The sequence below is a fragment of the Gossypium raimondii genome, chromosome 12 (genome assembly GCF_025698545.1).
Source record: "Gossypium raimondii isolate GPD5lz chromosome 12, ASM2569854v1, whole genome shotgun sequence".
Taxonomy (NCBI): Eukaryota; Viridiplantae; Streptophyta; class Magnoliopsida; order Malvales; family Malvaceae; genus Gossypium; species Gossypium raimondii.
This window is the reverse complement of record NC_068576.1, coordinates 3,496,145-3,510,749: the sequence shown is the minus strand read 5'-3', so window position 1 is coordinate 3,510,749 and position 14,605 is coordinate 3,496,145. Positions and strand designations below refer to the sequence as shown.

Sequence of the window (14,605 nt, the reverse complement as noted above, 5' to 3'; positions counted from 1 at the left end):
TTCATTATATCACATATTATGGGTTATGTGGATTTTAGGGTTTAGGGTTTCAACCATGTTGAAACTTGATGTATTGATTTTGAACTTGAGCTTGAAGAAACCATGGTAACTATTAATTAATGGGTTGAGGATGAAAATTAGTCTTGGTTTATGGGTAAAAAAGATTTGTTTTTGATACTTTACATCTTAATTAGAACATTTTAAGTTTAGGGACTAGTGTAAAATTTGTCATAAATCGAGGAATTTTAGTGCAATTTACCTTTTTTACTTTTTTTGTGTGTGTTTCCCCTGTAGGCACATTGAAAGGAGTTTTGGGGCTTTTAGCCCAACTAATTTTAATTTTACTATTTTAAACTAAAATATTATTATGTAGATAAATAAATACGTATCGTACGTAAATTAAGAAATTATTTGCATGGGAAGAAATATCTAATGGAAACCTAAATGTATACTCTGTTTTGCTTTAAATTTATTATAATAACAATAAAAAATAAAGAGAAACAATGTAAAGACATGGTTAAAGTGCTAGATTTATGGAACAAAATGATATCCAAATCTTATTAAAATACCTAAACATGATTAGCTTGGATCTGAAATCGGGTAGAGAGAAGGCAGGATTTTGTTGAGGCAGCTGTTGTACTTGAATGGCCTTTCAAGTTGAACGATATGTCCTGACTTGTCTATGTACTCTACACTCGCGTTCTCCCCTATTTGCCTGTCAACAATCACAACCCTCATCCCTCCTTTCAACAACAAACTAAATCATAAATGTGTACTTACTGTTGCAAGTAGTGGGCATTCTCCACCTCAAAAATCTTGTCATTCTTTCCCCACAAAACATGTATCCTCTGCCACCAGTTTCTATATATTAGTTCACTTCTCACAAACCAACACTACATTAATGTGGATTTTTACTAAAATAATACAAAAAAAAAAAAAAGGCTGAAGGACTAAAACGTGGCTAATTGCCTTCTAAGCCCTCCTTATTTATTAATTTTCTTTTATTCCCCTTCAACTCACTTTTTTATTTAATAAACAAGCTCTCAACCTATTTTTGTAGTTAAATAAGCTCTTAATCTATGATTTTTACTCATAAAAGCCCTTTATTTTATTATTAAAGTAAATATATTTTACCTAAAGTACTAAAGCTATTTAAAAAGTATAAACTAATTCGCATTTTTCTATTTAAAAATAAAAAGTTTACTAAATTTGATGAGAATAGTTTATAATTATAATTTATTTTTCTATTTGGGTTACATTTATGGGTGATCAGTTTTATTATTAATAAAGCATGCACGGTATTTCTATTAATTTTTTAATTAAATCTAATATTAGTTAAGTGATAATTAAGATAAATAGAATTCTAATTAAGTAATATCTCTATTTTACTTTAATAAAAGTAGCATCGTCAAATTTTTAACTAATAACAATAAATTATAATTATAATTATCACAATTTTTTTGTCTTTTCCTTTATTTTATGCTTAGAGTTCTATTTAAATAACAATTCTATTTTAAAATTAGCACAATATTTTTAATAATAATTGCAGTTTAAATTATAATTATTTTAAAATATATAATTCTCACAACTTCTATTAATTTATAATTATTTTTAAATTTATAAAGAGTATTTATATATAAAAATATTTTATTTAATTAAAAACTTGAATTCTTATTATTTTAAATTTATCCAATTATATTCAATGATTTTATAGATTTATAGTTTTATTAATTAATAATATATTATGTTTTTTAAGTAGAGCCTTTATAATATATGACCAAATTAATTAATTTCACATTAATATATTATTATTTTAATTAATCTTACGTTTTATTATTATATAATAATATTAATAAATTATTATTCTAATGTAGTTTAGTAATATAATTAACAATAAAGGATACTTTTGTCAGTTCAAAAGTTTTTCAAGACTCGTGCTTTTATATATATTATAGATATATATTTTTATGATTTTTATCGGAGATATGAAAGATTAAATCAAAGCTCATCATATTTCATCATCTAATTGGTCCGTTAATTGATTTTAATGGTTAATGTAACGAAATGTGAAAATTATTAATGTAAGAGCTTAATTAATTTTTCGAGTTAATGATAAGGGATCAAGCGAGTTCAAATTAAGTCAAGGGCTTAGTAACTTTTTTGGTTTTTCTTAAGGGACTATTATAGCTATAAGCCTTTGATAAATTTAGTAATTTTTTTATTTAATGAACTATTCTCATCAAATTACCAAAATAATACATAAAATGCGAATTAGTTTATACTTTTTAAATAGCTTTACTTTAGGTAAAATATATTTACTTTAATAATAAAATAAAGGGCTTTTATGAGTAAAAATCATAGATTAAGAGCTTATTTAACTACAAAAATAGATTGAGGGCTTGTTTATTAAATAAAAAAGTGAGTTGAAGGGGAATACAAAAAAAATAATAAATAAGGAGGGCTTAGAAAGCAATTAGCCACGTTTCAACTTTAGTGCTGCCACACCCACAGGCGGCAGAAATTTACTTTTAAAATTCAAAATGGTAAATTTGCATCTCAGGTCCTTGAAATAGCATATCATTACATTTTAGTTCTGTGCAGCCTATGAGAAAGGCACCATCGGTGCCGCCTTTCCATTACCCTCCTTCAGCCTTTTTTTTGTATTATTTTGATAAATAATTTTTTTATATATTATTTTGGTATTTTTTTATTTCTTTTGTATTATTTTAGTAAAAATCCCACATTAATACATTAGCTATCGAACCACCTAAATATTTGCATGTAAGGGTATGAATCCCATATGATGATATGATGGTCAAGTGTGTTCTCCGTCCCAGATGTGACTTGAATTTAAGTCACGTTTATTGTTCAAATTTTATATTGTTACTGTAATTCACTAAAAGAATATATATATAATTTCATAATCAATGCTTTTAAATTCCCAACCTAAAAGGCTATCATGCAACTTGAGATAGGGTACCGATTTCAGTAACGTAATTAATGCATTTCTTTTCCCAATGATTTGAACAGTTTTTAAGACATGAAAAACTTAATTACTAAAACCCCTAAATAAAATAACTAAAATAAATTAAACCCTTAATTTTTAATTTTTTAAAAACTTAAAAGGCTAAAATTCCTAATCAAATAATTAGATTATTAAATTAAAATTTTAATATTTATATTTTAATTTAACGTAATTTGAATTTTGTACATAATATCATTAATTAGTTAAAATAGTAGACAGCATTAATCATTCCAGTTAAAATGTTAAATATTTAGAATAACTTATATTATTGTAAAAGTAGATAACTAAATTATATCAAATTAAAGTATAAAGATTAAATATTAAATTTGAGCATAATGGAAAGATCAAAATTATAATTTTGATATTTTATTAGCAAATTATATTTTTAATATGAGAGCTAAACTATGGGAATTATTTCTTTACTAGTAAAATAGTTAACCAAAAACAATTTTTAGGAAAAAATCAACTTTTCTATTAATCAAGTTACAAATTCATAAAATTAGAATTTAGCCAGAGTTTTCATTATTAAGATTATGAAATCAAAATTGACCAATTATTTCTACCATTTTTTTCTTTTCTAACCATATAAAATATAAAATATACAAAAATAATTGAAAAGAATTGATTGTATTTTGTGGGTTTAACTTTATTTTATATAATTATAATAATATTAAAACTTATTAGTTAGAATTTTTAAAATATTAAATTTTATTAAATTTTAAAAATAAAATGAATATTCAGTTTCAATATCTAAAATCCTTTGTTCTTAAATCAAATCAAAATATCTAAAATATTTGTATTAATTTCAAAGTGAATTTAAGTAATCATATATTTTTTCCTCATATTCCTATGCACTAGGACTTAATACTAAGTAATAAATCTAATATTCAAATATGTATACATAATTCTGTAAAAGATAGATTAAATTAGAGGTGTTCATGGGTTGGGTTCAAGTCGAGCTTTAGCATGATATTAAATACTTTATATTTGCTCGATTTGGCCTAAGATATGAGCTTAAGATTTTGTCTAAACCTGCCTATATTTGCAAAAGACTAACCCAAACCCAATTTAAGCCCGCCCATATTATTTTTTTAAATATTATATTATATTATTTTAATATTTAATTATTTTTTACATTTTTTACTTAATTGAAATTTTTTATAGTCATCTTAACATTATTTTAATGTTTACATTAGATTAGAGTAATATTATATATTTAGTATAGATTTGTTTTTTTAATGTGTTCTAAATTATATATATAAAAATAATATAATATAAATTATTATAAACTTAAAAGTGGGTCAGGTCAGGTCGAGCTTGGGCCCTGAAGATTCAAACTCGAGCCCGACCCATATTTTAAATGGGCCTAAATATTTTTTGCCCAAGTCCATTTGTTTGGGCCTAATATTTTTACCCAAACCCTCTCAAGTTTCAGGTAAACATTTGAATCTGGGCGAGTAACTCAACTCATGAACAGGTCTAAATTGAATGATGTTGAATATTTAATTTTATTATTATACATTTAATGACTACATATACATGGTGGTGTTAGATATAAACTTTCTTAAGTCATAATTATAATATACATCACTCTATGTTTAATTTTATGATTTAATATGTATACTTTTATTTGATCTAATTTAGTCTCTTTATTATTATAACCTCATTAGTTTTTTTGTGTGTGTGTGGGGTAAAATAGGTTTTCCAAAATATCACATTAATAATTTAATTAAAATAGTTAATGATATTATTTATTTTAATTAATTAATAATATTATAAAATATATAACAAAATGAGTGTAAAAAAACCCAATACTGAGATCTCTTCATTTTCTTATAATATCAAAAGAAAAAAGAGAACCAAAGGTGAAATACGTGTCAACAAAAAATAAATCTTATAGCTTTTATTTTATATATAATTATATAGATTATGAAATAATAGGTATATTTGTTGTTAAAATTACTTTTGATATAAAATTAAATTATAAATCAAGGAAAATGATAGTACAAATTATTTTATGAAATATTTTTATTATATTATTTATGATCCCGTTCGATTAAAAAAAGATACATAATTTTTTTATTTAGAAGTTTAGTAAAAAATGTATATATATACTATTTATTTCCAAAAGAGTTTGATTATTGAACATAATCTTCCAATAATTAACCAAAACTTGTATGAGAGCGACGTACCTGATGATAACTAGGGACTGTAAATTCCTCGTCACTTATAACCAAAGCCTTTAAGAGTTCCACTTTCTCCCTTCTGTATTTACATATTCCCTGTAATAATTTTGAAGAACTTATTATTTATAATTAAAAGTTAATAATAAAAAAATATTTGATGCCCACGTTATCAATTAATAATAAGATAATACAATGTAGATAAATTATTTTACGGACCTTTCCCATTATATTATCCATGGCCTCTTTTCAATTATTTAATGACATTTTAACAGTTTTTTTTATGTCATTAACACATAATTTTGATGATTTTTTTACTTTGAACTTTGATCCTAAACCATGAACATTTAACATTGAAGCCTAAATCCCGAATCCTAAACTCGAACATGAACTATGAACCCCGGATCTTAACTTCGAACCTTGAACCCTGAATCTCAAACTTCAAAAGTATTTAGGATTTAGTATTTGGGGTTCGGATTTAAGTTCAAGATTTAAGGTTTAAGGCTCAAGATTTAGGGTTTGGGATTCAACATTTAGGGTTTAGGTTTGGGGTTCAAGATTCAGAGTGAAAAAATATCAAAATTATGTGTTAATGACATGGAAAAAATTACTGGAATGTCAGTAAATAATTGAAAAAAAATCATGAATAATGTGATGGAAGAATTCATAAAATAATTTCTCCACTTATGTAAAACAAAAATATTGAAGAGTTTAAAAAAAAATTAAATATTTTTTTAAAAAAATTTATATTAGTTTTCCTCTAAAATAATAATAAAATATTACTCGGAAGTCAAAACTGATTACCTCCAAAATTTCTTTGTAAATAAAATTGGGCAACTTTGGAAAACTATGGGAAGCAAGTTGAACGAGGGTTTCGACGCCCTTGACTGAGTCAGGGAGCAAATAACCTTGCCAGCTATTGAACCCAAGACGGTGGAGTCGGGCTTTGCTGATGGAATCAGTCAAGGCCATAGGGGAGCAGGTGACCACCAGAGAGTGGACCAACTCAGGGTCTATCTCAGCCATCTTGAAACCAACCATTCCTCCATAACTAAAACTGACCAGGGTACATTTTTTGACACCCAGCTTCTTCAACCCTTTGGCTATGCACTCAGCTTGGAACTCCACCGACCTCTCACTCTTGTCGGTGATGGAATCACCGAAGAAGACGAAATCCGGGACATAAACGGAGTAGCGGTTGGCCAAAGCTAACGCCTGAAACTGCCATGTGAGGATACCGTCAAAGGCAAAGCATGTAGGAAGACTACGGCTGGCTTTGTGGTGGTCTGTGTTGGGACCCAAAAGTTGATTACCGTTCCTGGCTCGATCTCTATCTTTTTAGGGCTTATCCCAGCTAGCTTCAACACCCCATGCAGAAAAAACTTGTATATCTTCAACAAACCCATACTCCTCTCTTTTTCTTTCTAAATTTGCTGCTCAACCCAAACCTTAACAAGCCTCCACTTTTGTTTGCCTTCCTTTACATCCTTTTATCACCTTTGTACAAGCCCATTTGCCCGGGCCCAATTACAAAAACAAAAAAAACTAAACCAATTAAACTAACTCACCAGCCCAACTAACCCAATACCCTTCAGCCCAAACCAAGACCCAAGCCCAAATACTAAGGGTCAAACTAGGGTTTCAGCTTTTACGAAACCCTAGTCTTCCAAGACCCACTTGCCCCGCCATCGTTCTCGCTGGTGGCAGTGCACGCCCCATCGCCGCTCACTTGCTCCCAACGCTCACCGCAACACGCAACATTAAGAAGCAAAAATAGAGTAAAAATAAAAGAAAAAAGCTTGTAAAGGCTATATAAAAGCCATTAAAAAACCGAAAATGGGGGGGGGGGCTTCCTTTTCCTTTGTAACATTTTTACAAAAATACAACGAATTAATAAGAAAAGCAAAAAAGCAAAAAAAAAAGGTTGATCTCAGTCTATTTTCTTTTTGGTTCTTGCGTTTCTTTTTTGTTTATTTTCTTCCTTTTTTGTTTATTTTCTATAACTTTTAAACAAAACGAAAAAGAAAAGAAAAGGGATACTTACATCTCGGCTTGGTCATGGAGACCATTTTCGCGTTGAATCGGATGAAAGTGCGAAAGACCCTCATTTTCATATCTTTCGGGCTAGGAAGGCTGGTTTTCGTGTGTGTTGTGAATCGAAATTGAAAGGCTTCTTTTGCTAACGTCGCCACCGTCCACGGTGGCGCTTCTGCGATGGCGCTAAAAGCCGACACCATGGCTTGTTAGAGGTTCGAGAGAGAGCTTTGCTCTGTTTTTCTAAAGAAAGGTGAAACGAAATTTTTGAGGTTTTTTTATATTTATAATAAGCTTGAAGCGGCGCCGTTTAAGCCCCATGACCAGTGTGATCGACCCGCTCGGGGGATCCGTGTTTTCATGAAATGGGCTATTTATGCAATAGGTCCCTCCGCTTTCGTAATTTGCTTCAATGTAGTATTTTTTTATTTCGCCTGTGGATTTTGCTTCTATTCGATTTGGTCCTTAGACCAATTCTTGCCCATGGTTGAACGCAGCGTTTGGAGACGGGAACTATTTCCCCACAAGTCCCTCACGCTTTAAGCGTGTTTCACTTTGGTCTGTATTATTCCTTTTGTTTATTTCATATTTAAGCCACAAGTTCGTTTAAAGTTTTAATTCATCCTTTTGTATTTTGTTTGTTTTCTTATTAAATAATAAATTTGATGTTATCTTGTTACCATTAATTATTATTGCTGTTATTTGTTTATTTATATCTTTAAAATCTCAAAATTTATCATATATATATGTATATACTTATTTTTGTATTTTTATATTTTATAATTTGTATCTATATATCTATATACATATTTTTATAAATATATACACATACTTATATGTTTTACATTTTCATATAGTTTTATATACATACATATTCTTACGTACACATACATATATTTTTATACTTTAAAATTTTAACTTACGTACATATATATATATTTTGTTTTTTTTATTACTATTATTTCATTTGGTGTTCATTTACTTATTTATTTACATGCTCATTGTTATTATTATTATTTATTTAAGTGCATTAGTTTGTGTTTGCATATTTACTTTATTTTGTGTATACATTGTTGATTTCTTTTATTATACATTTATCATCTTATTTATTTATCCTTTTTATTTGCATGCATTATTTTATTTGCATTATCATCATTATCATTATTTGTTCACTTTTTACTCGGATTCGTCAAAAATAGAAATTTCAAAATAAATAATACTCGATATTTAGGACCTTCGAGAGAATCGAGCCCTAACGTATTGGGTTCTGACTTTTTTTTTCGTTGAATTTAAATAATCGAGATTACTCTTTTAAAAATGATAAAAAGCTCGTTATCGAGAATTCAATATGTTGTGTTCTAACGCATTGGATGTGACATGTTGTTTTCTCGAGACGAGGATTTTTCGAAATAAATACAATATTCAATGTTTAATATTTTGAGAAATTGTGCCCTAACGTATTGGGTTGCGATTTCTTCATTTGATTTAAACAATTGAATATTCTTTTAAACTTTATTACACGAATCTTTTCAAACTCAAGTTTTAAATGATATTGGGAATTAAAAAATTATCGCGTTCTAACTTACTGGTCGTGATCCCTTTTTTAAATAAGCATTTTTCATTCGCGTATCGAGAATTTGAGACATTGTATTCTAACTTACTGGATATGATTCTCTTTCTCGAATAACGTGAAATATACCCATTGTCCTGAAAATTTTCAACGTTTTAATACAAGGATCGTATTTTTTTAAATTTCTTCCAAGTTATCAATTTTCGACATCAAGACATTAACAAATTAACTAGGTACCAATTTTGGGCGTTACGAGGGTGCTAATCCTTCCTCTTACGTAACCGACTCCCGAACCCGTTTTCTAAATTTCGTGGACCAAAATCGTTGTTTTAATAAAATTAAACCGTTTATTAAAAACAACAAGTTTTCGAGGTGACCAAATCACACCTCATCAAAAAGGATTGGTGGCGACTCCCATTTTTGTTTTCATTTTCCAAAACCCAAGTCGACCCCGTTTTTCATCCAAAAAATGGTGTCAACAGCTTGACGACTCCGCTGGGGACTTTAAATAAGAGAGTCAAGCCACGAGTTGATTATTTCTTGTCTTTTTGTCGAAAGTTGAAAATTTGATTTAAATATAGATCCTCTCATTGCATTTCATTTGTTTTGAGTTATAGTTTTCATCATGTTTTGTATTTTAAATTTTTATATCTTTCTGCATTGCATTTCATGACATTTGGTCACACCCTTTTAAGTGGGAGTGAGAAGCTACTCATTCGTGAGGTTTTCACCTCCGTGTAGGATAGTGGATCGCTTTCGGGATACATCTGTACCTATGTCTTCGTGAGATTTTCATCTCCGTGTAGCCATAGGGAAATGTATTCCCTTAAACCGAACTCGATCTATATGAACCTATAATGGGTGAAGATCGAGGAATCTGCTGGTTCGGGTACCTGTGCTTTAGAACCAAACCACATGTAGTGAACCTTAGGAGCCCACCCTAGGTAGAATCACTTCGAACCCCTAGTATTCACCCGAATAGGTGTTCTATTTATTCTTGCTTGCTTTTGTACTAACCTGTTTTCTTTTTGTTATGATTGCATTGCATTTTCATCATAAAAAGAGGTGTTGATTCACGTTCGGTTGTTTAATAGAGAGCTTGTCATAAGGAAATGGGTTTCTTGATAAAGTGGATAATAATACGGTTGTCCGAATATGGCCCAAGAAAACGTGATAGTTTAATGGAGGAGTACACAACCATTGCTCCGTTGCCCGAGGATTCAAAATGACGAAGATTATTCGAGAGCCACTAAACTTTCTTAAAGAGAAGCCATGAGCATTACGAGGATAAGTGAGCAACGAGTCGCAGCTCGGATCAAGCAAAAAGGAGATAGAAGATACGTTCCTTTTGAAGAGTTCGTGAGATTCATCTTAACACGCGAATGAAGAAAGGAATCGTTGTCTTGGAATATACGGGCAAAACCGTATATATATATTCGCTTTATGTAAAGAGATTTGTTTTCTAGTAAAGTTCATCTAATAGAATTGAACCAAGAATCAACATCTCTTTTTTGCATTCATTTCATGCATTTGCATTACATAACATCATGTGCATTAAAGACCATTAAAAGATACCCTAATTGAGTAAAAAATATTTCAGCTAATCTGGAAAAACCAACATTCTTGCGGTACCAGAATAGAAACTGAAGGAATGAACCAAAGGTTGGAGAGATTAGAGCGAATGCAGATACAGATGCATGAGCAATTGACCGAATTTCAACAGGAGATGAGAGATCAGATGCTAGAACTACAAAGAACTATGATAAGCCGATTCAACCGATTGTTAGCTGGAGAATTAGAAAAAAGGAAGGATCTGATAGACCACTCTGAGGTTGATAATGAGGATTTTGCTCCAACAAGTGTCCAGGTTCAGCCAGATGGGCACCCACAATGGGCACCATTTACTATAAGATCTCAACAATATCAGACTGGTACAACAGCACCAGTGAGTGGCTTGACGCGCCCAAGATCCAATTTTCTTGTTGCACGTGATGATTCAGTAGAAATGAAGCAGGTGAGGGCAGAGTACCCAGATACTATAGAGGCCCTAAGGAAGAAGGGGAATATGGGGAATAATGCAAACAGATATAACAAGGGCCACTCAAAACCAATCATTGTGGGCCGGCCAAAAACAGAAACCACCAGACATCGGAGTCCTTTAAAGCAAGAATTTGGAGTGAAACCAGGTACTAAGAAGCTCCAATTCACACCAAATCTGACGTCATATAAGAAGCTGTATCAAAGCTTGTTCGATGCGCATGTTGTTGCTCCTCATTACTTAAAACCCGTACAGCCTCCGTATCCCAAATGGTATGACACGAACGCACAATGCGACTACCATGCGGGAATTACGGGGCATTCTATAGAAAATTACACGGTCTTTAAAAAGCTAGTCGAAAGGTTTATTAAAATGGGCATTGTCAAATTTGAGGATTCACTCAGTACAAAAAACTCGCTACTCAATCATACGGATAATGAAGGGAATGCGATTAATGAAGAAATGTTGGGAAATGTTCACATCGGTCTTTGAATCTGAAGAAACAAGCGGAGAAGAGATCTTATTAGATGTTCGCCCTTATAAACTTGGGAGTGTTCTAAAGAAACCCCTGTAATATTTAGAGCTTACTCAGAGTAATATTCAAAACACACTTGTTGCTTTTAGCCTAGAGGCAACAAGAAGTCTGTTGTGAAATAGGCTCATGTCTGAACGTCATTATTTCAATGGAATGCATCTTTGCAATCTTTTGAACCAATATTTTTTCATTTCTTGAATGATTATTCTTTTATTCTTTCATCCAAATCATTCTTTCATTCATAATCATACTGTGCAGATAATTATTATTAAATTCATACATTCTTTGTATATTCTTTTGTACCTACAATAGGTCCCTGAATATCAACGACATGAATGACACTGCTACAGACTCAGAATCTCCTTTTGAGCGAGACATGTATTTAGAGGGATCTCACGACTTTGAAGATGACACAGATTATAGCCTATCTCCGGACTTGTTGAGGATGGTAGAACAAGAGGATAAACAGATCCTACCTCTAAAGGAATCATTAGAAATTGTGAGCTTGATGAAGACTAGAATTGACCTGACCACAGAGACGAAGCAAGACCTTATTGAGTTACCTCTAGAGTTCAAAGATGTCTTTGTATGATCATACCAGGGTATGCCTCGATTCTTATAATAAAGCATGCACAACAGCACGATGTCAGAAATTTACAGTGCGAACGATGCAATTCTTTGCCGGGGCAATGCCTCTCTCGTTAAGTCAGCATAGCTTTGCCTATTTGAAGTCGAGTTTCCATCCCTTCAAGATGTTGTTGGATTTTGTCCGGATTAAAGAGGAAGATTAGTTGCAAAAGGAAATGCAAGACCAGTTGTAGGTGCAAATGAAAGAACATATGGAAAAGATCCAGAAAGACATGGTGCAAAAGATGAAAAAGTCTCAAGATGACCTAATGACTAAATTGACGCAATTAATAACCAAGAGAGCGGATAAAGGGAAAGGTCCTGTGATTTGCAATGAAGAAGAAAACAATGATGAACCACTTTTTCCTCCAGGATTCACGCCTCCGCATGCGCAAGTTCAGATTGAACCACATCCACGAAGACCTTCTGTTTCGATTAGGCCCCAACATCTTCAAGGTGATGCTTCAATGCCGAAGAGCCTTCAGGTCGGATCTGGTTCTAATCCTGGCGATAATCTGGTTAATTTTGTTGTCATGGATTTCGATGAAGTAGCTGAGAAAGACAAGGTGAAGGAAGAGTTACCAAAGCAGTTTGAGGAGAAATGCAAATGGATTGAAGAGAAGTTTAGGGCGATAGAAAGTATCGACAGCTATCGTGGAATAGATGTGAAAGATCTGAGCTTAGTTCCGGATTTGGTGCTTCCTTACAAATTTAAGATGCCAAAATTCGAGAAATATAATGGGACCAGTTGCCAGAAGCCCATATCACTATGTTCTGCAGGAGAATGACGGGGTATATTAATAATGATCAATTATTAATACACTGCTTTCAGGATAGTCTTACAGGTGCGGCGTTGAAATGGTACAATCAGCTAGGCCGAACCAAAATTGCTACTTGGAGAGATTTGGCACAGGCATTCATGAGACAATACAATCATGCTTCAGAAATGATGCCTGACAGGATAACTCTGTAGAATTTGGAGAAGAAATCGAACAAAAGCTTCAGACAGTATGCACAGAGGTGGAGAGAAGTGGCAATGCAGGTGCAACCACCTCTTTTGGAAAAAAAAATGACGACGCTTTTTATTAATACATTAAAAGCCCCATTCATCACTCACATGTTGGGAAGCGCTTCAAAGAATTTCTCGGATATAATCATGAACGGCGAAATGATCGAGCATGCTATTAAAAGTGGAAGAATAGACGGAGGGGAGAACAATAAAAGGACAGCCCCGAGGAAAAGAGAAAATGAAGTGAATAATGTGAATGCCTACAGTAAATCAATTACTGTGAGTCAACCAAGGAAAGCGGTCATTAATCAACAGAGCTCATCGAAACAAGAGTCGGGAATGAGGCAAAATACTGAGAAGCCCCAGTTCACTCCCATTTCAATGACATATAAGGCGCTGTGCCAGAATTTATTTAATGCGCATGTTGTCGCTCCTCGTTACTTGAGTCCTCTACAACCCTCATATCCAAAATGGTATGACACAAACACTCAGTGTGACTATCATGCCGGAATTTCAAGACACTCGATAGAAAATTGTACTGCTTTCAAGAAGGTAGTGGAAGAACTTATCAAATTGGGTGTTGTCAAATTTGGTGACTCACCCAACACAGAAAGTCCGTTGCCTAATCATGATGAAGGGGTGAACGCGATAATTGAGAATGGAGGAAGGAGAGTCAAAGCCAATTTAGCAGAAATAAGGACCCCCCTTGAATGGGTTTGGAAACAAATCGTGAAAGGAGGTCGCATCAAGCAAGATTCAATAGAAAGGCCTGAAGGAGCAAGTAAGTTTTGTGAGTTCCACGCAGAAGAAGGCTACGACATCCAAAAATGTATCGAATTCAGAACCATGGTGCAAAACTTAATGGATAACAAAGATTTGGAGTTTTATGAAGAGATCAAGGGACTAGAAGAGGGAGAAGTTTATGCTGCAGAAGAAGGATATACGGGGAAAGCCCAAAAGGCTAATCACCCAGTGGTAATTATTTCAAAACCAATGAGCAGAGAATCTGGAGTACAAATAGCGCCAAAGGTCATAATCCAAAAACCTGTATCCTTTCCTTACGAGGATAGCAAAAAGGTTCCTTGGAATTACGACTGCAATGTGACAATTCCAGGGAAAGAGAGCTTGGTAAACGCTTCAGGAGAAGATGAAGGATTCTATACACGATGTGGAAAACGCTATGATCCGGTAAACGCAAGAGTGGAATCCGGAAAAGGAAAAGCCTTAGCAATTGAGTTGGGAAAAACAAAAACAGATAAAATTGAACCGCGTGTCAATCAGCCGGTAACGAAAAATGAGGCTAGAGAATTTCTAAAATTCTTGAAACATAGCGAGTACAGCGTGGTAGAACAATTACATAAACAACCGACTCGTATTTCGGTGCTTGAATTGCTTATAAGTTTAGAGATACATCGTAATGCGTTGATTAAGGTGCTAAATGAAACTTATGTCGCTAGCGATATCTCAGTGAATAAGTTAGACCGATTGGTTAACAATATCAGGGCCGACAACTTCATTTTCTTTAATGATGATGAAATACCGTGGGGGGGAAGAGGAGCCACCAAAGCATTACATATCACTACT

The 14,605-nt window shown here is 32.4% G+C and overlaps 1 pseudogene; it reads right to left on the bottom strand.

The window, feature by feature from the left end:
* Nucleotides 1-428: 428 nt before the first annotated feature.
* On the bottom strand, nucleotides 429-6,649 carry LOC105762860 (uncharacterized; annotated as a pseudogene).
* Nucleotides 6,650-14,605: the final 7,956 nt, after the last annotated feature.